The sequence below is a fragment of the Halichoerus grypus genome, chromosome 10 (genome assembly GCF_964656455.1).
Source record: "Halichoerus grypus chromosome 10, mHalGry1.hap1.1, whole genome shotgun sequence".
In the NCBI taxonomy this organism is placed as follows: domain Eukaryota; kingdom Metazoa; phylum Chordata; class Mammalia; order Carnivora; family Phocidae; genus Halichoerus; species Halichoerus grypus.
Window position 1 is genome coordinate 32,077,437 of NC_135721.1, and position 24,718 is coordinate 32,102,154.

The 24,718-nt window shown below is 38.7% G+C and overlaps 1 protein-coding gene across 16 annotated transcripts in view; it reads right to left on the bottom strand.

The window, feature by feature from the left end:
* Positions 1–24,718, bottom strand: part of SLC8A1 (solute carrier family 8 member A1) — a 380,628-nt gene that overhangs the window by 207,989 nt on the left and 147,921 nt on the right. Inside the window, exon 1 of one of the 16 annotated variants that reach the window (XM_078056235.1) lies at positions 903–1,158. The exons of 14 other annotated variants lie outside the window; for them this stretch is intronic. The gene's annotated coding sequence lies outside the window, so the exon portion shown is untranslated. Of the gene's footprint in view, positions 1–902; positions 1,159–24,718 lie in introns of those variants that run through there. One more of the 16 variants, XM_078056236.1, reaches the window with a different exon arrangement.

The window sequence follows — 24,718 nt, forward strand, 5'->3', positions numbered from 1 at the left end:
GAGAGGTAATTCTAGTTTTGTGAGTGTAATTTTTTTATAAGAATGATTAGAATAAGAAGGAGTCTGTAAAAATATCTTTCTCATTTCCATGCACACTTCGCTGATAAACAGAGTTACCATATGACTTACATTCTAAAGTAGGACACTTGGTGAGTAAAAGGGGCACTATTAATAATTAGAATATGTGTAAACCGAGACTGTCTCATGAAATTGAGATTGTCTCACCTTATTTATAAATAAACTTATATAATAAATAGACGGAGATATCTAAACAGAAATCCATGAGAATGAAATAGGATGAGCTTAAAAATCAGTAAAGAGCTTTTAACATTTAAACAGACGCCGGATTGGAAGTAAAGAGGTGGCACTAATCAACACCGTATAGGCGAAGGTAAGAAAGGCCTACAATTTAAAACAGGGGAAATGTTGACAAAAATCAAGGAATGAGAAAGAGAGTCGGTCTGGTTTTGAACGGACAAGTGTAAGACGGTGTTCAAGGTTAAAATGAGGCTATCTCAGAGGCACTTCCGAAATCCACACCACAGCATTATTTAAATTTCCTGTTGTACGCCTAAATAGGACGAAGCATTCCATTTTCTTCTCTTCTAACTCTGCACAAGTGTCCTTTCTCTTTCTTGTCACTATAACAGGAAATGTCAAAAATTCCTGTTCTAAATATGATTCAAAGTGAAGTAGCTCATGCATTTATTAAGAATGTAAGGTTTTAGTTTCCACAATATGGCCGCTTTCTGTTTTCTCTCTCTTTTTCTCTTTCCCTCTTGTTCTCTCTCTGTCCCCCTGCCTTCCACCCTCCCTCCCTTTCTCTGTTTCTTTTAATTAGTAGCATCCAAGTCTGAAATCTGAAGCTCATCGGAAACATACTAAAACTTTTGATTACTCACAAAAGCTGTATCTTGCCAAGCTCTTGGTTTAACCGGAAATGTCACGGCGCCGTGACTTGTTATACAAGCCTCTCCACAGCATCTTCGGAGGGTGCAGGTTGTTTTCAGGTGAGTGTTGCCATTACTCACCTCCTGCTATGGGAGGACAGCATGGCATGGCGACCAGACCATGTGGCCCACAGTCTGTGCCACAAGCTTTAGTCCCTGCTTATTTCTTTCCTATCATTCCCTGCAGACCCTGACGGTGTGCTCAGCTTAGTCCTCAGCACTGAGCACTCTAACGCCCTTTCTTTATTCCCTGGAAATTCCCAACACATCCCTTCCTACTCTTTCCTTAAATAATGACCCAATTTATTTATTTAAAGGCCTGCTTTCTCCCTACAAACTCTGTAGAGAAAACCTGCCATTAATTCTTGTATGGAGAATATAATATATTTTCTGTTTCAGGACCTGAAAAAAGCAGTTTACTTGTTAGGCTCTTGGTTGATGCTTGGTGATGTAAGGGAAACACAGCTCTGCCCCTTCCAGTAAATACAATGAAAAAAACCTGACCTCCTGAGATAGGTCAGAAGGAGAACATTTTTTTTTTTTGAGAGGTCTGTTAGGCCCCCGGAACTAGGGAGGAGTCCCAGTCTAGCCCAGGGCCGTTGCTCTTTCCTTTCAAATGGGGAGTGCAGATCAATAATTTGGCTAATGGCGTGCCTGAAAAGTCTAGGCGGAATGGCTACTTCCTCTAGAAGGCTATTAACCAATTTATGAGCCTCGTGAGCATAGAAGAAGGTTGTACCTATTTAATATTTCATTATTATACATTGTAATATGTATTTTTATGTTATAAGAATACCATTAAAAAAACAAAAAAACAAAAAAATCTTGTTTCAGTTCCCTTCAGATCCAGTCCTGAAACCTGAATTGAGAGGTATCTGATTTACTGTCATAAAGAATAAACACCTCTTTGCTTTGATACCCTCTTTAAGTTTCGCTGACCTTTATAGATTACCTAGAGCAAGTAGTAAGGTAAATGCACAGTAATGTCTGTGCTGGGGCTCCCGACTGGGCCTGCATTATGGCAGGAAGCATGGGCTGTCTTCCTCAGTAGCCCAACAGAGAAAACCTGCAGCTCTAAACTGAACCTACTCGATTCACAAGCACATGTTATGCACCTGTATGAGCTGTCATGCAGTTTGTGTGGTGTTGGAATCAGGGATCATTTGTTCTGGATTTTTCAGGCAAGCCTAGGTAGCAGAGATATAGAACCCGCTCATCAGCACCTTTTCAAATTCAGAGCTAGGGACCTTACGTGGTAAAGGCTAAATGGTGCCTGGGGCGTGTGTCCTATAGTTTACCTATAAGCCTACATTCTCATTTCCCCTTCCTATTATGGGTATTCTATTTACCACATTATTTTGTCCTGTGTCTTGGCTGTGAGCCTGAGGTTCCCACTTCTGGTATAGTATACTCTGCGATTGAAGAGAGTAGGTCTCTTTCTTGTTAAGACCACCTCAGAATATTGTTTAGAGGAAAGATCAAAAATAGTCATGGCTTTTGAAAATACAGTGCTTCTGTTTGAAAGGCTCCATTGAGCAGCAGGGAAGAGATTTTTCAGAGATGGAGAAAAAGGCATCAGAGGGAGGCAGACACACTTAGAGTGAAAAATCTTCCTGCTTTGCTCTTGGTCTTTTCTTGTCTCTTCCTATTTCTTGTACAGCCCACATATTTGCTTGCTCCCCTCTTCTTGGATTTCCACCCTCTTTACTCTTCTTACTTTTTCCTTCTCTTTTGCCCTTAGAACTGCCAACTGTTAGGGGACAAGATGGTCACCCTGTCCAACATCATAAGCTGAAACAAATTGGTGGTGCGACTCAACAGTGATGGTCACTACCATGGGCCAGTAATGAATCCTGACAGCCTGGTACGAACTTGTATATTTAAAAAGGACACTTTTTGGATGAGGTAATGGGGGAAATAGATAATGCAAATTAGGAGTACACTTATCACGATGAGCACTGAGAAATGTATAGAATTGTTAATCCTGATACTGTACACCTGAAACTAATATAACACTGTATGTTAATTATACTTGAATAAAAATAAATATATAAATGAACAAACAAATAAATAAATAAGACATTGAGCCACTTCCAGAAGGGTCTGTACCTTAAGTGTATGGCCTTAGTCAAATCTATTTGATCTATCTGGATCAACAATGTGAGTTTAAAGATGAATGTGTGGAAATAAGAGAGAAGGGTCCTAACCAGAGTGCAGAGGTATTGATCACAAGACCTTGGTTCATTAACAGAAACCTCTGATGGCCCAAATAACCTTCTAAGTTCACTGCCCAGTACTAGGTCCTTCATAGGAAAACAAAACATCGTTTTGATGTATGATGACTTATTACAATAATATATTACAGCAAATTTTAAAAAGAAAAGAAACCACTTACTTGGAATTTTACCTCTTAAAATTTATTTTTATCTATTCTCTTCCAATATTTTCCTATGCACATTTTATACATTTGAAACCATAGTGCACAAATTATTTTGTGTCCTGTTTTTTAAAAAAATAATAATCACATTTCTAAGTTGGTAAATAGTCTTAATGGTTTTTAACAGTTGTATAATTCCATTGAATGAAATATTTATATAATTCACATAAACATTCAGTTGTTACAATATTGGACATTTGAACTATTTTGAATAGGACTCTGGCAAATATGTTTATGTGTATGACGTTTCCACATTTCATATCATTCTTATAAAATATACTCCCAGAAGAGGTATTAATGTGTCAAAGGTGGTAACCATTTTATGATACCTAATACATATTACAAAATTTCACATCATAGCTTTTTCAAAAAAAAAAAAAAACAAAAAAAGTTTTGAGTACTTTCTTCATACAAAAGCATTTTGCTAAACTTTGAGGCAGAAATGAATGAATTTAAAATACAGACTTTGCCCTGAAAATCATACAGTCCAGTTGGTGAAATAAGACATACACACGTGAAAAGAGAACTAACTATATCAACTACAGGGATTCAGGGAAGAAAGAACAAGATCATTTTCAGCAAAAGTAGCTGAAGAGTTAGGCTTTTGAGTCTTAGGAATTCATAGGTTTGGATTATTAGAGATGAGAGAATATCAAGGCTGGTAAATAGTGTGATAAGAAAGAACATGAAGCAATCTAAGGAATTCCCTGTGACTCAAAGCACCATATGAGTAAATATAATTAATTAGCCTGATCCACATAAATTACAAACTCCCCAAGGATAGTTCCATTACTAGGAATAGTTATTCACCCTTGTCCTTGAAACTGTCCCTTCCCTTGTTACATCTGATCTGCTACCACAGAGGTTCACCTCCCCCTGCCTCTAACCAGTCCTTATCTTCTTTCTTTCATTTTCTTCCTCCAACAACCCCTGTAAATAAAGCATTTCTCAAAGTTCTCTTCCAGTCCTTTTGTACCTTTATATTCTTTCTGTAGGTAATGTCACTTCATCTGTTGGCTCTAACTATAACTTCTCCCTTCTAACTCCCTAATCTCAATTGTCTTTTTTGGCCTGATATATACATTTCCACCTGCCACTGACAGCATTTGAAATCCAACATGTCCAAAAGTGAACTCTTTTTGTGTTCTCCAGATCGTTTGAAAGCACTGCAGTTCAGAAGAACATCATCTTTGTTGGCTCTTTCATCTTCATAGTTCACATTCAGTCAAGTTTTCAAGTTTGGTCCTAACAACACAGCAAATCCAATTTTCTCCTATTTTAGGCCATCAAAATCCTTCACCTAGACTATTGTGAGAATTCCTATCTGATCTGCTTGCTCTAGCCTCATCCCCTTCAATCTGTGCTCCACACTATTACCAGGTACCTTCCTAAAGCATAGGGTAGATTATGCCACTTGTCTACCCAAGGACAGATCTAATCAGCAGGCAGAGTTGAATCCAAACACATTGATGTGTCTCCCCTGGTCCTTTATGATTTGGACCTACTCTACTTCTCTAATATCATCTCCCTACCCTACAACTGAAAACAGACATGGAATTTCACCAAGCTGAACCATTTCTTCTACAACTTCCTTTGAATTGAACACTCTCACACACTCTGGTCAACTGAAATCATATACAATCTTTAGATACAACCAACTTCCAAAAAATCTTCCTAGACCTCCATCTCCTTTCCTGTATTCTACAGAACAAAGTAATTTACATTTCTGTCTGTATAACTACAATGTTCCCTTTCTGAAGGCCAAGTCAAGAAATTCAATAAATGCAGGTGTGTTTTAATTTTTAATTTCTCTGGCCAAAGGCTGAGCTTCCTCCTGCTACTTGATAAAGTAGCTATTAGAAGATCACCAGCTAAACCTAAAAGCCTTCAAGATATTCAATAGAATCTTTATCTAACAGGTGTGGAAACGAGGATGGGAAGAAAGAAGGAAAAGCTTTGAGAAGTTACCAACAATTTTTCTTTCGAATCAGCCCTAGGACATATCTTCGAAATGAGCCAAGACCTATAATCACTTGTTCTAGTGGGTTCATTAGCAAAAATGTGGCATTGCAAATTCAAGTTCTTGTGCCTGGCTCTTTTGTCTCCATTGAAGGCCCCTACTTAGTTTTGAACTGAAAGCTTTAATTTCACAAGACTCCCAGGTTGCAAGGGTTCCCCAATCCCTTACCACTCCACGTGAGGCTGACTCGTGTCCTTGCACACTGTGGGATGACGCCCTGGTCTACAAATAAATCTGAGGTAGGATAGAGAGGAGAGAAAGGAAGGGAATTTGCAACTAACACTCCAACTTTATTTATCGCTTACCCTGGGAAAGTACTGAGCTAATAATAAAAGGAAAAAAAAAAAAAACCAAGTTATTTAAAGAGCAGGAGCTAAAACATCAGAAACATAAACTAATGTTTCTGAATAAAAAAGGGTGTGGAGCATGAGTCTTTTTTTTTTCAAAGTAGATGCCATATCTTAAGAAAGCTGAGTTTTAAATGATATTTTTTTGAATGATCTATACAGCCTTGTTTATTAGAATTCAGGGTTATTCCCAAGACCCATTTCTGACTTCCTGGGTTCACGACATTAGGTGGCAGTGTGTTTTTTCCATTTGAGTAGTAGAGCCATGATAATGATAGTATCTGCTTTTGCCTGAAGCGAGACTGGTAGAAGAAACACATTAAAATGATGAGGATAAATGGTCATGTCTCACTAAGACCAGTTCTTCCTGCTATTCTTCAGGCTAAACTCCCTGAAATTTAGTCTTATTTGTTCAAAAACTGCACATGTTGTTGGATTAAATGTATGAAAAGAATAAAATAACCAGTGAATGATAAAGGTAATCTCAAAGGCTGATTACATTTAATAAGCTAAAATGAAAAAGAAAGCTAGAAGACATAAGCGTGGCACCTGATGCTTTCCCGGAATTACCAAATCAGCCAGTTACTCCAACCTGGTGCAGGTACACCAACAGATTACAATCCCAAAGACAGAAAACTGTATACAGAACGTCTCATATTTTGAGTCTGTTGCTTGTATTTGCAAAGTCGAATGCAGAAATTGTCATCATTTCACCAAGAACTAGCTCAGGGAAGGAAAGAAAATGAAAATATAGTCCCTTTTTTGCATTGACTGCTAAGGAACTGACTGTTTATGTTTCAGTAAATTAAGACATTCTGGACAAATGGCTAAATTCACTAATTTGTGATCTAATAAATGCATTTGCTAAACCCAGGCCAATATAGAGAGATAAGTATCTGATCTAATACTATCCAGTTATCTGCAAATAAGAGCCACATACAACATGGAGTGGATACACTTGTCTCAAGACAATCATAAATCATTTTTCTTTTCAACTATAGTAAGGTGCTTATTATGCTGTTTGGAGTCATAGAGGTGCAGGCCATGAGCCCTGGCTTTGTATGCCCACAGTCAAGGTTCAAATCCTGCCTCTCTCAGCACTTACCAGCTCATGATTTCAGGAAGTTGACCTAATCACCTTGTACCTCAGTTTCCGCTCTTGGAAAATGAGGGTGATAACATCAGTGTTATGGGGTTGTTATACAAATTGAGAGAATGCCATAAATCATGCTAAGCTTAGTGTCTGACACATAATACATTCTCAGTAAATGTGGGCTTTTTATAAATATTATTATCAGTGAAGCTGAAAAACTGAACTGTCTAGACAGTGCTCTTAACTTCAGATTCTACAGGAAGTTCACAGAATAATCTAGTTCAAACACACACACACACACACACACACACACACTGAAAATATTTCCACCAGTGCTCAGCTGTGCTTGGTACTTCTCAGATTCACTTCCATGGCCCATTCTGATACATACACAACCCTACAGCAAAGAATCCTCAGGAGAATCAAAATGTTCTATATATTAGTGGGGTTTTGTGTGTGTTAACTCCATTGAATGGAATGGGCTTTGTATAGAACCTTATCAGTATGTTCCCTTATGATGGTTTTTCTAAACAGAGATTTACTGAAGGATTTCTGTGGTGACGTGGCAAACTACACGCATTTTCTTTCTAAATCCTTTTATGTCTTTGTAAAGGTCATGGGCTGGATCTATGTAATTCTCTTCTCAGCACCACACGCAATTGGCTGCTTAGGAAATGCTTTTTGAGATGGTGAAGAGCTTCTGTTTTTCATTAAGTGTCTTTGAACCTTTGGCACTACAAGTCCTGACTCTGTATTTACCCTTCACTTTACCACATAATTCAGTTCAAAGAGCAACGTGATTATCCTCACTCTCTAGTACACGTCAGGGGGAAGAAGGCTGTTTCCCCTGTACCTTCCTATGTACCTTTATCAAGCCAGTCCATTCTAATGAAAGGGTTCCACTCTTCCCTAAATTTCCTTATTCTGACTCTTTTAACTTTATGCTTCAGCACTGTGTGGTGAAGCTAGGGTGGAAAAAAGATTAGCAAGTCAAAAATGGTTAGGAACATAATTCTCTAGAATGCTGCAGAAAAGAAGAACAAAGTTGGCTGAACTCCAAAGGTCAAATATATACAGACTTTCTTATGGGAAAGGAATTTCAAACCTGTTTAAAAATCTTCTGAAGTGAGTTTATAATCCCAGACTACCAAAATTAACCATCCAGTTGAGTCACTCTGATATTTCCCTGAGTTATGTTAGACTGATTAGCTTTTCCAGGGCTATCTGTTATCAGATAAACAAAGCAATATATTTTACATGAATACTTTTGACCAAAATGGCAATGTGGAGCACAAGAAGCTTAAGAGACACCCTTGGGGACTGCCCAAGTTTGTTCATAGACAGAAAAAGCCAACTAGCCTCGTGAATGTACTTTTCAACACCATACTGTACGAGCTGAAACAAACACACAGTCTTCTTTCCTCACTTTTTTTTTTTTTTAATGCTTCTAAGTTATGTTCGAATTTTAGGGCTTCCAGTTGGATTGAAGGTTGGCTGAGTAGGATGATAAATTGTGGGGGAGAAAACTCTTAACAAAAATGCTTGTTGCACTCAATAAAAGTCTCTTTCATTCCAGAATTTCATTGTCAGAATGGTGAGGCAACCAGTGATATGGGGATTCTCAGGTCCATTTTACTCAAGACCCAGGCCTCCCATTTGAGTATATTCTGCTCTGTAATGGAAAACATACATTTTTCTGATCACCCTTATTTTCTCAATAGTATAAGGAAGAACGATGACAAAAAACCACACCAATTTTTATTTTTAGGGCTTCCATAACTTAGTATTATTTCAGCATATAATCAGTTGTCCCCTATTAGCTTGGAGTCAGTAATCATCACATTATAAATATATCTATCTGCATACTAATAGATATCCCATTTTGTTGTGCCATCATCAACATATACATAGAGACACAGAATGTTAGAGTTAGTTAAAAGGAGCCTTAGAGATTATCCAGCCACCTTATTTCAGAAGCAAATGAAACGGGGTTCAGGGACGTTAGTCATTTCCCCCAGAAAAGCTTGTATCTGATCCTCCACCCCCACCCCAAGTTCCAGTCCAGTGTGTTGTTGTAGATGGAGGAAGGTAATACTACCATGTACTGAATATTGTATGAGGCTTTCATGCCTTTTAGCCCATTCAAACTCACTCAACAATGTACTATCACATGTTTTGTCATTTCAGCTTTATATATAGATACCTTAGCATAGCTTAAGGTCACATATCTGGAAAAGGACATTTTTTACAGTCAGTGGGCATATTTTAAAAATAATACTAAAAATGAAATTTATAATCCAAATTTAGTTTGTAATAAATAATAAGTATGCATTAACATTCTTAAAAGCTGTTTTTTATTGGTACCAGTACCAAAAGCACTCTCTGTGATTCTACTATGGAGAAAGAAGAAAAGCCCTCTAAGGGCAAGAATCACTCTAAGAAGGATGCCCTTAAAATGTCCCCCAAAACATTTTTATTAAGCCATAAATATGAATGCCTGAAGTGGAGGATTATAATGACAAAATTCTCAAACCATTGATGAAAGGATGTGTCCTATTTTCAGGCAGATAACACCAATATAGTGAAGGGAAAAGATATCTAATTTGTGTCTGGGACATTTAAATTAAATCCAATGACAAAGAACTGCTGAAGTGTCCTTCCTATAGTCATTCTCTCTCATTCTGATCCTAAAACTCATCCCTCAGCCTGCTGGGATTGGGTGGAACACTTCATGCCATCCGGCCACTATCTTTTTCTCTCCCTGACCTCTACCAAGGCCTCAGTAAAAGTTGCTTATCCCTCCTGTCACCAAAAAGCCAAAACACTTATTTATATCAACTCACGGATCTCAGCCTCCAGGTGGACACCAGTGCTCCAGGTTTGTAAACAGCCATATTCTGAACCCCATATGAGTTTCTAGTTAAGATAAATAGATGATAGATGGATAGATAGATAGATAGATAGATAGATAGATAGATAGATTTTATATATATTTTTAAAGGTCTTTTTTTTTTTTTTTAAGTAAACTTTACCCCCAATGTGGGGCTTGAACTCACAATCCTGAGATCAAGAGTCACATGTCCAACTGACTGAACCAGCCAGGTGGTTGGATTTCATATATATTTTTTATATATATATTCATCTTCCTACAGGTGGTTTTCATTCCTACTATCTTAGAAATTTAAGTTGTTGAGAAAAAATACATAGATATATGCTCAGAAAGTTAGCAACATGTTCATAAATTTTTCTAATTTCCTAAAATATCAAAGCATAAATAACCACTCAAAGAACTAACGTCTACTGCTTATTTGATTTCCTTCAGATTCAAATATGGCTTCATCTGGAAAACACACTTCCTCTAATTAAGTAAAAATGGTCGCTCTGTAACTGTGGTGAAATTTACATTGTTTGGTCAGGTGAAATCTGAGAAGAATGCTGTCTATAAACAGGAAAATAAGAAATGATAGTAAACTAACTTCTTTTAAGAAATATGATGAGCATAGCTTTCTTTCCCTTGTATTTTCTTACAAATCATGTGAATAATATAAAAGTATCTTCTCTTCAAACTTAGAAATGTGACAGCCCCAAAAGAAGAATGGGAATAGTTCTTTTCCATGGACCCCAGATGCAGCCCAGGATCAGCCTTTCCTACAAACTGCCGGGCTCACAGAATTTTAAGTAATTTGAAATAAGCTGATTTTCTTTTCTCAACAGGAAATGAATGTGTTTTGAGGCTCTGTCTTTTTCATGATTAGCTGGCTCTATGTGAATATAGGCTCTTTGAAATCTGACCTTATTGGGGTGAGTGGAATGGGCCTATGGAAAAAGAGTCAAGAAAGAGATAAATGAATGAGTTTGGAAAACACTGCTAGTTGGTAGATGAACCAAATGCTTGAGAATCAGTGGGAAGGAAGAGTCCACAGAGAGGGTAATGTTCGAGCTACATCTCAAAAAAAAAAAGGGATTTACAAGCCAGAGAAGATAGGGCTGTATATCTCCCTACGATGGCATGCTATGGTGACAAACTAAAATCTCTACCTATGGCTCAGGGCAAATGGCTGGTCTCTAAGATTCTCCACTTTGCTCCAATCTCAAGGACGACTTTGGCCTCCCTAGGACCAGTTTGGGTGGAACCCTGAAGATGTGAGCATCTCTAGTACGGTGATTACGCTACATTGTAATGTAGCCTTGTAATCGTGTTTGCACATCTCCTCCACGTGAAGACAGGGGATGTATTTCTATCATACTGCACCAATGTCTGATATATTCTACACACTCAAATGGCTAAACAGATCAATGCATGAACGAAGATGTAACCAAGACAGCAAAGGCCTTGCAGGGGCCACTCTGCCTGCAGTTTATAATGATGTTCACTAAAAAAGCTCAGAATGCCCCATGCTATAGACAGTCAGTTCTGAATACCCTGGAAGGTCTAAATTAGTTCAGAGGGCTCCCTAGAGTTCTAGATAAATCTTGTTTAACCAAACTTCTCTTCTCTGAAAAATAACTTCACATCCCTTAGGGAGGTTACTTAAACTGGCCCTTTCCACTGGGACTCCTCCAGCTCCTGGTCTAGACTCCATTTCTGGAGATGCTAACATAGATACAGGTTGCTAGGTTCACTTTGGTTGACCACCAAAACAGGCACAAACCTCTGTGTCTTGCCAGCACGTTCCATTTTAGGACACCTCAGTATTTTTATTCCTGCTTCCTTTTTAAATAAAAAAATGAAAAAATGTAATATTAAATTCATGGAAAGATCACAGAGTTTGGTATCAGAGACCAGAGTTTTCTTCCTGACCCTGGTTAAGTTAACTCCCTGAGCCTCCATGTCCTCATCTGGAAAATGGGGATAATAGCGTTTACTTCATAGGGGGTAGTGAGCATCCAATATGATACACCAACACAGTATACCAAACAGATATTCAGTAAATAGTGACCTTATGCCTAAGAAAACAGGAACATTTTTGTAATGCACAAAAGCCAACCAATTTCTCTCAAAGATAGTTGGAAACAAGGCAAATGTCTGTTTAAATAGAAACATGGTAATTGTGTTAACTACTTAATTAATGTACTGGGTATATTTTTCTGCTATTGTTTATCTTTAAAAACATAAAATAAATTTTCTTTTCTTTTTACTTTAAGAATGGAGGGGGGGAAGGAAATAAATTCACTGTCTCAGAATGGTATTTTGAGATTTATACCTGAATTGCAATAGTTTGTTAGGAATGACTTTCCAGGAAAGGATGCATCATCATAAAGAGTGATATTGTTTTATAAATATTGGAATGCTACTCTGAGCAGCTGATTCATGCAGAATAGTTTTACTTTCTTGCCTTATGGCACTGAATTCTCTAAGCTTTAAGAAAGTACCTGACTCAATAGAGAGCCTATCAAGGGGTAAAAAAGCAAGAAAAACAACAAACTATTCATTTCCATCCAGCCCATCTTTAATAATGCACCCATAGTTAGTAGATCCAAATAGCAGGAACGCAGGGGTAATATTTGGTATGGATTAATCTCTTACTTTTCTTTTTCTCTAGATACTTTTCCCATCATCTCTTAGATGTTTCCCCCTTGGTTTCCATTCAATTTATTTTTCTTGTTAGTTATATTCCTGTATTCTTATTTATGCCTTTAGGAATATATGACATTCTTCTTCCTATTTGTGGAGAAATATACCATCCTGATGACTCCAGGAAGTCTGCCTCTTTTAATTATTGTAAGTTTTCCACAATACATATTAACATGAAATTCCTTGATTCCTTTTCACCTACCAGTTCTATCTCTCATTCAATAATCCTAAATCATCAATCATCGAAATTTTATCTGTTTTACTAGCATTTAGCTCACAAAATCATGTTTAATTATGAGACATAACTGTAAAGGAGAGGTCTGAGGCACAGAGAAGTAAAGTAACAGGAACAGTATCACCCAGCTCAGATAAATCTAGAAAATATGGAAGTTCAGAAGCTATGCTCTGTTTTAATCTTCTCTCCCAACTTCTTTATCTCTCTCTCTCTCTCTCTCTCTCTCTCTCTCACACACACACACACACACATACACATTCTTCAATGAGGTTAAAATTCAGCCAATGGATAATCCTAGTGGGTCAGTATCTGGTAAATTTCCCAGAAGGCAGGAATATTTATGGATTTACAATAGAAACACAGCTATCCTAAAAAAGAAAAGAAAAGAAAAGAAACACAGCTATCCTGCCTGTAAGACAAATCCTGACACACATAAAAATAAATTTGGCACCTACTAACCTGTAAAAACAAACAATAGGATGTGTGTGTGTGTGTGTGTGTGTGTGTGTGTGTGTGTGTGTGTGTGTGAAGGCCAGTTTTTTTGTTTGTTTTGTTTTGTTTGATAGAGAGCACACATGTGCACTTACTCGAGGTGGGGGAGGGAGGAGGGGTAGAGGGAGACGGAGAGAGAGTCTCAAGCAGTCTCCACGCCGAACGTGGAGCCTGTCTCCCAGGGCTCGATCTCATGGCCCTGAAATCATGACCTGAGCTGAATCAAGAGTCCGACGCTTAACTGACTGAGCCACCCAGGTGTCCCAAAGCCAGCTTTCTACAAACTGGATAATATGAATGAACCCCAGCTATTCTGAGAACACTGAACCTGATGACTGAAGATTACTCTGGAATGGAATGCAACCCAAGTCAAAGCTTCTGGCCCACAAATCATGGCTTTGATTCCATTGCTGCTCTGTAAACTTCCTCACACGGCATCAGATCCTACTGAAAGCACTCAAATATATGTGAACGATTATTGAGAAGCAAAATTAATGACTATGGGCATGTTTGTATCAATAAGTCACAATAAAACAAGTTTCCATTACAAAAACTAGTGACAATTCTTACTTTGAAACTAAATGGTGAATGTCTTCAGCAACTGGACTTTCTGCTTTTTAAAATTTCCTAATAGGGGCTGATAAAGTTACACTATGCACTACAGGAATCCAATAAAATACTAGCTTAGCCTGAAGTCATAGCTGTGTTTTGAAAGATTTGGAAACAATATGCTATACATGATAAATATAAGTAAACATAAATATAAAAATAACTGAAATGAAAAACAGGGATGAAAATTTAAATGACTAATGCATGATCTTCTGATGGAACTATCTCTAGGCCAGAGACAAGGAGCTTTCCTGGAAAGTAAAATGTTGGCTTTAGATAACGGACTGTTCTCATATTCCTAAGGCAAAGAAAATTAGCTACCCCACAACACAGATCCCATACACACACACAGAATCTGTCCAAATTTCAAGAACCAAACAAATTAATAAACAAATGCAGCTACTTCTCTAAAGCATCTTCTTCCATGTTTCTTTGTGTAGTTCTTAGTAAGCATGGAAATAATAGGTCACTCATTCCCAAGATGTCATTACCAGCAGCAACTGCTATCTCAAAGGCTGTCATGCTTCATGTGGGACCCAGTATCCTGTTTAAAGATGGCCGGGGATTAGATAAAGGTAACATGCATTCTCTTGTTACATTGTACTTCGGTAGAAGGAGCAGCAATGCTTTGAGCCTCTCTCAGGAGCTTTAGTGATCTAGTTACAGAGAGGCCAGGGTTCTCTAAAGTTAGGCAGAGCCAAAATGCACTCAGAAAAATCTTGAACAAATATCATGATGCAGAAAGTAATCAATATACAATGTACCCTGTTGTATACCTATTGTGTATATCTCCACAAATTCAGTTGAAAATGCTGGTCAATAAAGAGAAATATATTTCATTACTTCATGACTTTTCAGTTTTTAACCTGCAGTCTGGATGTCTATTGAGAATAAATAGTTACATGAAGCAGAACAAAAATGTTCATATGCAGAGAATAGAACCTCCCATTGTTCATTGTGGCCTGTACCCTTGGTAACTTTTGGCCAATTTGCTTTTTAGTCAAGATAAATTAGGTACTCATTGCATATTAAAAATGGTTGTCTGTGATTCTGACCAACATATACTTTAATAGCCATGAGGAACATATCCATTTCAAATACCCTATTTCAAATTTCTGGGGAATCACTTGGGCAAATTGGTCAAAAAAGGAGTTGGGACACTGGGTGTATCTCCCACCCCCTCCTTGAGAATCCCAGGTTTAGGATTTCTGCTCTGCAATCCTCTGCCCAGCAGAAGGGCCCCACAGTGTTCAAGGTTTACTGAATTTAATTCCCAAGTCTGGCCTGGGCTCCTCCATTTCTTGCTAAATAGCCAGCTCAGTGTGGGAGTAGGGAAAATGCAAATTCATCATGCTAATCAGCCTTATGGGTCTTGAGGGTAGGAAGAAGTCTAAAGCAGTTATTTCAGAGACAATGAGATCTCTGCCCAAAACACACTGGAAAGTTATGCTTGAGTTTTTGTTCTTTTTGCTTAAGTCTTCAATCCCTGCACAAAGACAAATTACCTTGAGCAAGTCTACCTTTTGAGCTATTACCAGCCATTTTAAACCTACTATGAAATGTTTTATGTGATTCATATAGGAGAAGGAGCTTGCAGGGGCTGATGCCCAAGAGTAGAAAGGGGTGGAGTGGTATGGAGAAGAAAGGGATGGAGTGGTACCGAGGAGAGGGAGCAACCTGGCCCATTTCCTTGTCTGGCGTAGTACTAGTTTTGCTTTGTGTGCTCCCGGGTCCTTTGTGCCTATGTTTTCATATGCAGAAAAGTGAGGTCAGCAATTCATTGGTTCCCTGAAACAGGTTAATTCATCTTCTGGAAGGAGCTCAAAGAGCACTAGCAAGCACTCCTCCCTGGGGTTAGCTTGCTTTTTAAAACCATGTCTCAAATTTGGATGGATAAATAAATAGGATAAGCAAGCATGATAGGGGTAACAGTTGCCTTCTTACCTGGCCTTGACTGTCCTGCTAATTAGAATCACAACATCACGACTCATATAGTTTACTCTGGAGTCCAAGTCAAGTAACTGAGATGGAAACTCTGGGCATTTCTGCAGGTTACTTTATAAAATGAAGGAGAGCTCCTTCTATGACTGCTGATTTTACAAGGTCCTTCCTTAACTTACCCTCTATGAATTAAGGATGTTTTCTTTGCTAGAAGTGACAAAAATGTCTTAGTGTTTCCAAAATAGAAAACAAATCACACTATTGTGTCTTTGAGGTCTTCTGAGATTCCAGAAAATATCAACACACAGTTAAAATATCACGCTTCTGGATCTAAATTCTAGTCGTAAGCTTTGCCACATATTAACATTATGTTTTGGGGAAAGTTCCTTCACTTCTCTGAGTCTCTCTTTTTTATGTATAAAATACAATTTTTTTATGTATAAAATACAATTACTAACACCTACTTCTTAAAATTGTTTTTAAGATTATACAAGTGGTATGTGAATATATTCTTCTAAACTATAAGGTTATTTTTAGAACATTAGTATTAATGCATGACTTCCATTTCTGACATCCATAGGGCAATAGTGATCATAGGTCAAATCCCACTGTATGGGCCACCAAGGAAGAACACAATTCTTATCCTTGAAGTAGATTTGCCTGTAAGTGAATCCTTCTAAAATTATGTACCCTATCTGCCTAGAGCATGGACACTGTTTATGATATTAAGGAAAAACATTTATAACGTTAGAAAAAGGCAAATGTGAGGGCGCCTGAGTGTCTCAGTTGGTTAAGCATCCGATCTTGGTTTCGGCTCAGGTCATGTTCTCAGGGTAGTCACATCAAGCCCTGCATCAGGGCTCCATTCTCAGCGCAGAGTCTGCTTGAGAATCTCTCTCCCCTTCACCCTCTGCCCCCTACCCCTCCCCCAGCTTGTGAGCGCACATGCACTCTCTCGCTCTCTTAAATAAATAACTAAATCTTTAAAAAAGAGAGAGAGAGGAAGGCAAATGTGGGTAGCATGTCCTTTCAGTAACATATGAGGGCAGAGACCTAATCAAGGGTTATCAAATTATTTAGGGAAAGTGCATTTTGTTGAATCACTTTGTTTATTTTTGATGAAAAGTACAAGACTTAGTGAAGTTTCATATTAACCTGGAAAATTCTGTCTGGTAGAGATACAAATAATTTTTGTCTAGAGGTAAAGATAACCCCAAAGCTTGCAATTTATTTCCCTGTAAGGTATATATTAACCACTTCTATATCTAACACAGCAATTTTATTCTAACATTTATTAAATGGACTGCACATACTTGGCTCTTTAAAATGATCCAGCCATCTTACTAGATCCCTAAGTAATAAATGAGTTGAATGAATTTTTTGACATATATTCATTTTATGTATGTAAGTCATGTTTTAAATTTTTTTACATTATACTTTCACTGTGATAAAGACATTTTGTTTTTGTGGAGATAGGTATAGTGGGATTAGGTAGATGATAGCATATATTCTGGTATTGGAAAAAAGAGTACTAGAATGTGAATAGGAAGAGAGATGGATGAATGGCTAGTTGGGAACACTGTTTCTGGAAAATTTAAATGAAAAATGTTAAAATTTGCTTTCTCTCTATATTTCTCTTGGGGGGGTGTCAACATGCTATTATATGGTTTATGGTCACAAGTTGGGGAACTTACTTAAATAGTGGCACCTTCTGACTAATAACTGGAATATACAGTATTACAATTGTACTTGACGATTCTAAATTCTCACAGAATAAACTTCAGTGATTATCATCTGCTTACACTTTATGTCTGAGATGGTGGAGACCCAGAGAGTTTTGGGGGTTACCAAAAAGACTGGTCACTGGAAATACAAACAGTATGCAGTATCCTTGATACTGTGCTCAATGTATTAACCACGTTTAGATTTATACCTGGGTGAGATGTGTCCCTGCAGAGGTCCTCACCATATTACAATAAGAGACTGTACGAATACTTCCAGTTGTATTCTGAAATTTCCGCATATGCGTGAGCTTTTAAGACTTAAGTTTTCAGGACCTCATTTCAATAATGAATGACATGAGGATGTTGGGCTACCTCAAATTTCTCATTCCTCTGTGAAATGTTCTATACAAAAAAGGGAAGGCAAAAGATATATGATCGAATATAAAACCTCGGAAACATCTACTTAAAAAGAGAGTCAGAGCAACATCTAGTCAACCTTCTAAAGAGTTCAGCTGCAAGTTAACCTTTTCAATTCTGTTTAACTACTCATTTCCTCAATCTTGCCATAGGCTGACCCCCTCCTGCCACACCTTTTCTTGTCCAACACCTGGGAACGTGCCTATGAACATTACCTATGAACTGAAAACTCAAGTTTTAAGCAGCACTTTAGGAAATTCTGGATTCATCCCCTCTAAGGTCGCTTGAGATTCTAACCAGCACAACTACTTACTTAATCTGTATATAGCACTCAGTAGCTGCCAGGCACTGCTCTGTTCACTTAACAGGTATCAACCCACTCAGATCAGCTTGCTGACTGCACAAGATGTTTGGAATTTTTTGCAATATTCTTTTATGGTGACAAGGTCTGAGTCTATACCAACACAGGTGAGGTAAGATGCATTGAAGGGAGGGATTCGGTGCAAATTTCTGGTGGTTTCTACCCAACCCTCCCATGCCCCCCAAGGACACAAAAGCAAAGGGACAAGACACCAGGTCCCTCCAGGTGTCCACTGCAAACATGCCATAGTGGCTCTGGCTCTAAGAAAGTACGTCTTTGAGTAAGACACCCAGATCTGCTATTTATTTTAACGTAAACTATCAGAGAGGAAAACATCTGGGAGAAATGCACTCAAAAAAGCATCTGTTGAGAGTAAGCAATCTTATGAAGCAATATTTAAATGCCATGAGGAAAAAGAAATCCCAAAACTTCAGGTCGCCCAGTAGCCTGAGTTTTGGCCAATCTAGCCCAATGTACACAAACCTAAAATCTTGTGGTTGAGCCTGCCAGGAAACTCTTATTCAGAATTGGGCGTAGGTCATGTACCTAGCAGGACCTAGATTCCCAGACTGATGCCAAGAATTCTTGAACCTGACACTCAAAACCAAGTATTAAACACAGTAATAAGCATGTAAGATCCCAGGGCACATAACCATGCTTCTCCACGCCATCTCCCTTGCCCTGACACCCACACCAAACCAATGAGGACAGGTCAGGATGGGCAAACTATCAAGAGCTCTGAGAGTCACGGTCTGTGTTTTGTTGGTCTGTTTTCAAAAAGGGGCAAGACGTTATAAGTCACAGATTTTCATCTTTTATAACTGGTTCAACTAGAGTAGTCCAAGCTTGAAAGGCAGCACTTTTCCAATATTGTTTGCTCTTCCAAAGTCCAGACATAGTCTTCGTTGTGTGGTGGATTCTCATGTTTCGTGGTGATGACAGTGAATGCTAGATATTTTAACACTTCGTCTCCCTTGGTTCCAATGCAAGCACAGCAAAAAGCATTCACTCTGGGTCCTGCTACTCTTCCCAGATCCCTACCTCCTATCACATGCCTTAAAAGGAATTACTACACCCTTGCCTCAATGACCACATTTTTAAAAATAAACATGCTTTAAAAATGTTGGGGGCGCTTCATAAATTGTATTTCCATTTTCCTGTAAAGGAAGTTGGAGTGATGGGGAAGAAAACATGTTTATATCTTAATTATGCAGGAAAGCAGTCAGAAGATTACTCTGAGCCCAGGGAGAATGTCAGAGAAAAAAAAATCCATACAGTTAAGAACAAGAAAAATGATACCCTTCAATTCTGACAGGGACAGGACCACCGATTTATTCCCAGAGTTGTTAGCCTATGAATAAAAGAAAGAAATGAAGCAAATTTGGGTCTGAGTATCCCGAACTCTGAACCAATATGCTTTACACTGACCAGCAAGCAAATCTGTATCTTGAGAACCTCTAATTTTTTGTAGGCTCTCAACTGTAATCTCCAGAACTAACAAAAGCTGGCTTAAGACTCTGAATCGGTTCATTTCTCAGGAAGCCTGGCTATACACCTCTATTTGTGGGGTCATTGTCGTTCCCCTGTACTGCAAACAGTGAGTGATTGATGGAGTGAGTGATAAGATAGCTAAGCCTTCCCTTTCCCGAGTTGTTCTTTTGCTAGAGTTGGGATGGGCCGTTTCCTGCCACATCATGAGTAAACGCACCGTACCCTGGGCTCAAGTGGATCAGCAGCATCACCATCACCAGGAACTTGTTAGAAATAGAAATTCCAGGGCTCTCCCCACCACGAATTCAAATTTCTGGGAGTGGGGCCCAGCACTCAGTGTTTTGACAAGCCCTGCTTTGCAGTCATAGCCCCATTCCTCCCAGGGTCACAGCCTGCCATCAGTTAGTGTGACCCTTTCTGGGAAAGAGAGCAAAGCTTGAGTCAATGTTTTATTCTCTTCCACCAGAACTCATGCTATGACGGAATTTCCAAGTCTGGCCTTTCAAGTGCAGTCCCAAAAATGGAATGCAGCACGCAGGAAAGCAGAGAGGGAAAAAAGTCTGAGTGCCAAACAGAGAAGAATGACCTGTATGGCTAAGTTGTTTTGTCTGCATCCTGTCTAAAGGCACCAAAATTTACAGAGAATAAACTGAGGGAAGGACAAAAAAAAGTCTTGGAGCTCAGTGATCTTTCAAGTTTGGAGTGATTTTAAATTGAGCAATAATCTGAGCATAGTTTCAGTCAGCATGTGTGCTCTACCAAGTTGCAGAATGGCTTTTACTCTCCTGAGGAATCAGCCCGCATACAGACAGGTTAAAAGGTAGACAAACACATACATCATTTTTTATTTCCCATGTGTCCTTTTGTATACTCAACCAGGTATAGCATGTGCCAAGATCACCTTTCACATCCAGGTAATAGAGAGCATTTTAGACAGACTTTGGGTAGTGTTCTGTGCCTGGGTTCACATTCTGTCTCTGCTACTTACTGGCTATTTGAATTGAAATGTGGCAACTAACTTGCCGACTCATTCATTGATTTATTCATTCATTCAACAATGATGCTTTGAGTGCCTATTATGTACCCAAAACTGTTACATACAGAGTGCATACACAGTGAACAAGAATGATGCTCTCATCTCATAAAACAAACATTCCAGAGGAAGATTAAAAAAACAGTCAAATAATAACATATATAAAATAATATCAATACGATAAATAAAAATAAAGCAGGGTAGTGGGGACCGAAAATGGGTGATGGTGAAGGTGTCATCTTCAACATAAATGAGCAGTAAAAGCCTCCGATACATGAGCAGAGAGCTGAATAAAATGAGAGACATCATGCTAGTTGGGAAAGAACTTACCAGAGAGAATAGTAAGTGCAAAGGTCCTGGGGCAGAAATGAGTGTGGAGTGGTTGGCACATCAAGAAGGCCAGTGTAGCCAAGAGGCATAAGGGAGGATGAGAGTAGAGCTAGATCACATGGGGCCTGTAGCCAATGGTTATGGATTTTTATGTGTGTGTGATAAGAACACTTAACATAAGATCCACCCTCTCAGCAAATCTTTAAGTAGACTATCCACTATTGTTAACTATAGGCACCATGCTGCACAGTAGATATCCAGGACTTAATCCATGTTGCAAAATTGAAATTTAGTACCCTTTTACTAATACCTCTCCTATTCCCCCTCCCTCCACCCTCTGGCAACCATGTTCTACTCTCTGCTTCTAGGAGTCTGATACTTTGGATTCCTCATATATGTAGTATCACGTAGTATCTGTCCCATGTCTGGCTTTTTTTTTTTTTTTTTTAAGTGTGATAGAAACACATTGGAGGTTTTTAAGCAGGAGAATGCTGGGTCTGGCTTGGACTTTAAAGGATCATTCCAGCTGCTGTGTAAGAATTCACTGTGGAGCTGACAGGAGGGAGTGGATCATGGGCAAGAAAAGAACTGGGGAGACTGGAGAGAGATGGCAGTGTCTTGGACAAGCTGTGGAGGAGATGAGAGATGGATAGGTAGGGCATTTTTTTTTTTTTTTTTTTTGTCAGAGGAGCTAACCAATTTACTGATGAAAAGAATCAGGGATGACTGCCAGGCTTCTGCTCGGAAGAACTAGGTAAATGGTAATCATGTTTGGTGAAATCAGGAACCTAGAGAGAGGAGCAGGTGTGGGTAAGAAAAGGAGTGTAATGGGTTTGGATGGGTTAAATTTGAGATACCTATTTCCTAATCTTTAGGGGTATCACAGACACATCCTAGAGTATGTAGAGCATTGAATGGATATAGTACTTATGAAACCCTTAGCACAATATAAGGCATATAAGAAACATGCAGTAAATCAATAGTAAGGGGAGACATAGTATCTCAGTCCTTCAAGGGAAACTTGTGTGTTGTTATTTTTCTCAGGCTAGAATAAGATCATTTAAGAATGATGTGACCGGGTGTTGAAGTTGCAATAAATAGTTAAACCAGTGTCACCTCAACACTTCTTTTTTTTTTTTAAAGATTTTATTTATTTGACAGAGAGAGACACAGCGAGAGAGGGAACACGAGCAGGGGGAGTGGGAGAGGGAGAAGCAGGCTTCCCGCAGAGCAGGGATCCCGATGCGGGACTCGATCCCAGGACCCTGGGATCATGACCTGAGCCGAAGGCAGACGCTTAACGACTGAACCACCCAGGTGCCCCTCACCTCAACACTTCTTAAAGAAAGCCACACTTCATGCTTCTAACCTATAAATTTCAGCTCATGAAAGGCAGAATCTTTTTGAGAATCTCCTGTGCCACGCTTTCTCCCACCACAGGCCCTTTACACATACTATCAAAGAAGTCAGCATGGAACAATGGGGAGAACCCACAGTTCTGAGCCAGACTACTTGAGTTCAAGGTCTAGCTTCACCTGTTGCTGTATATGTGACATCAAAGAAGTTACTTATCTAACCTCTCTGACCGCTAGTTTCCTTACCTATAAATGAGTATAACACCCACATCAAAGAGCTCTGGGGAACGTTCCGTGAGAAAACGTCATTTTCCTTCAGTGACACTAAGATTTTCTTTTAGCTGTGTATAACATCTACTAGCTTTAATGAAACTCTGTGCTAACAATTTCTAAATAAAGGAAACTAAATACTTTCAAAATATTGTGCATTGCATTAACTTATGACCCCTGAAAAAGAGGTCGAATTTTATTGGCCAGAAGAGAGATCTTTATTTAGTCCCCATGTACTTATATTTTTGGCTGTTATATCCTTTATTTTAGAAGACAGAATTAAATAAATGCATCGATTCATTGTCAAGCACAGTAGCCTTGTTTAAAAGGAAAAAACAGCAATGAAATCTGAGAGAAGAACACACACTTCATGGTGGAGACAAGGGAAGATTCAAGGGTCAGTAGGGGAGTAGGAGAGTATATTGGAAGGAAATAATACACAATTAGGAAATTTTGTCTTTTTTTTTTTTATCCCATTTAGGGAGTTGTTCGTAATGAGATTTTTGCCCCTCCCTCACCTGTTATATACAGTTAGTGAAGTAAAAGTTACTATCTTCTATAAGGCAGACTACCAGGTGCTTTCCTAGATCACCTTCTTTATTCCTAAGAACACAAAAATTTATTATTACCCCCATTTTACATATTTGCAAACAGGCTTAGAACTATCAAATATGAAAGCCAACAGAGATATGTGTTTAACCCGAAGTTTAAACCAAGATTTCTCTACTTTTTTTTTTTAAGATTATTTATTTATTTATTTGACAGAGAGAGAGACAGTGAGAGAGGGAACACAAGCAGGGGGAGTGGGAGAGGGAGAAGCAGGCTCCCTACTGAGCAGGGAGCCCGACGCGGGGCTTGATCCCAAGACCCTGGGATCATGACCTGAGCCAAAGGCAGAAGCTTAACTGACTGAGCCACCTAGGCACCCCAAGATTTCTCTACTTCTAAAGCCCATGTATTTTCACTTTTATATCAACCATGTGGTTGATTTCTTTTAAAAAAAGAAATAAAACAATGGCTCACAGTAAATATGTCCTTTGTGTGTGTGCGTGTGGTCTAAAAAGGCACGTTCAAATTTATAAATAATTTGAATTGGAATTTTTAAAATGCAATCTAAGGTTTTAAAACATAAGCTGTATTTGCTCCAACACTTATGTATCTACTGAAAGAAAAAGGTCAGTAACTTGGCATTCATTTTATGTGTATTATTATTTTAAGCTTAATGTATCTCTCGTATAAAATTAAAAGATGTTATAAATTATAAAGGCATAAGAACTAATCTTTGGGTAACGAGTATAAACTACCATTTTCTGAATGCCTGTAATGAGCCGGACTCTGTGGTAGGCACTTTCTACAAATGATCTCTAATCCTCAAATTATTCCTGTAAAGAAGATATTATTACTGTTGCCATTTTATAGTTGATGAAATTGGGACTTCAAGAGGGATGTGACCTGTCCCAGGGCCCAAGGCTATTACGTGACAAGAGGGATGTGACCTATCCCAGGGCCCAGGGCTATTACGTGACAGAGCTGAAAGCAAACACAGATCAACCTCAACCTCACAGCCAAGTCCTTATTCCGTTGCCTGTAATGCACAACATTAAATCATCTTCCAAGTAATATTGAATACACCAAGAAAATGTAGACAATCTTAGGTAAAGCATTATTATTGAATTTTCTCTGAGATTGAAACCTCCCACTGTACTTTGCATTATATTTTATAATATTTGTATGTTTGTTATTTAAGTCAGGGGCCACGTCTTACCCACTTCAGAAGGCAGAGATGAAATCTGAATTATGTTTCTGCACAGAGTAGACGTCCAAACTCTGAGGATACAGGTTTCATCCAAACTCTATGAAGACAGCGTTTGCAATGGGAAGTCCTAAAGGAGGGAAGGATGCACCAGCCACAGAGGCTCCAGCACAACACGTCCCCTTCCACGTGGTTTCCTGGCAGCCCAGGACTTACGTTCTGAGATGCCTCAGTGCCCTAACCTCCACTCTAGTGTCTGTTGTCAGCAATGCATTAGATCCGAGG